General features: G+C 39.1%; 1 protein-coding gene across 14 annotated transcripts in view; it reads right to left on the reverse strand.

Moving 5' to 3' along the window:
• GK (glycerol kinase) overlaps window positions 1-1608 on the reverse strand; it is a 78586-nt gene that overhangs the window by 35958 nt on the left and 41020 nt on the right. The window lies entirely within an intron of this gene.

A 1608-nucleotide genomic window follows, 5' to 3' on the forward strand; every position in this document is an offset into this window, starting at 1 on the left:
AGACTCTTATTAAATTTGGCAAGATGAAATAAATTGAAATATCTGCTTCATAAGGATATTAGATAATTCTGTGTTGTTGTCATCTCTGGTTTTTTCCTTGTTGCTTTTGTTGTTTAAATAACAATTTGCATTATGCTGTCTCCACTCACAGGTTTTAAACTTTCTTTCTCAGGTATACACACATGCCTGAACTGGAGGCACTGCTACCTTCTTTTACATGGAAGCAGTAAGAGGTAGGAAAGGAACAAAAGTTGATAAACAACATCCACTGGGGATATAGCCAAAACATGCTCCCTTGAGTCTCCTGCAGCTAACAGTTCCCACATCTTGCCTTACTCTGGTTCGATGCAATTGTCAAAGATACTCATTCAACTGTGACTGACACATGTGAAAATGGCTGGCCATGAACACAAAGCACATTCTGCCCTGGCCAAGCACATGGAGAGGTGAAGTAGGTGCCTCTTGCTGATATTGGTTCTGAAAGACCTGCTCTGTGGATCTGGCAAGTGAGAGTGGGGACAATATTTCCTTGACGTTCCCTTGAATGTTGAAAAAGATCATCACATACTTACTAAAATATTTATAAATAAAATGAAATGTCTGGCATTTGTTTTAAAATTATCTATGGGGAGAAAGCATATGTGAGTATAGCAAAAACAAGATTGGCCATAGGTTGATAATTGCTGCATGTTCAGTGTAGGCAAAAAGATTCGAAATACAAGTCATTGTAACATTGCATTTGTGTAACAACATTTTCTTTGGCTTGTCTGTAATTTTTAAATTGTCTATGTATATATTATTTTTGAAATAAAAGCAATGTCATAAAAAAAAAAAAAAAGAAATTCCCACTATGATTTAGTTTCATATTATGGCTTGATTATACAAGAGACAGTTGTATAATGTTGAAAGCAAAAGATAAAAGTACTCTAGGTATTCAGCCAGGTGCGGGGGCTCATGCTTGTAATACCAGCACTTTGGGAGACTGAGGCGGGTGGATTACAAGGTCAGGAGCTCAAGACCAGTCTGACCAACAAGGAGAAACCTCATCTCTACTAAAAATACAAAAATTAGCCCGGTGTGGTGGCACATGCCTGTAATCCCAGCTACTCGGGAGGCTGAGGCAGGAGAATCGCTTGAACCTGGGAGATGGAGGTTGCGGTGAGCTGAGATCACACACTACACTCCAGCCTGGGCAACGAGAGCAAAACTCCATTTCAAAAATAAAAAACAATTACTCTATGTATTTTATCCTGTTAAATAGTTATTTCTTCTAAGACATGGCTAGTAGGAAAGGAGTATATGACAGACAATAGAGAAAGGGTACCTGAATTACTCATCCTAAAGATAATAGATATGAGATATGGTTTTGGTAATTATCCTTCATTTTCACTGAAATAAGACAAGAAAAAATAAAGTAGGCAAAAATGCTGCTTGAATGGAAGCTGAAATGTTCTGCTGCTTCTTGAGTGGTTTTCTTCATAATGCTACTAATTAAAAAGCCTGAGGCCGGGTGCGGTGGCTCAAGCCTGTAATCCCAGCACTTTGGGAGGCCGAGGCGGGTGGATCACGAGGTCAAGAGATCGAGACCATCCTGGTCAACATGGTGAA

This window comes from Cebus imitator, unplaced genomic scaffold (assembly GCF_001604975.1).
Source record: "Cebus imitator isolate Cc_AM_T3 unplaced genomic scaffold, Cebus_imitator-1.0 Scaffold208, whole genome shotgun sequence".
NCBI classification, from domain to species: Eukaryota; Metazoa; Chordata; class Mammalia; order Primates; family Cebidae; genus Cebus; species Cebus imitator.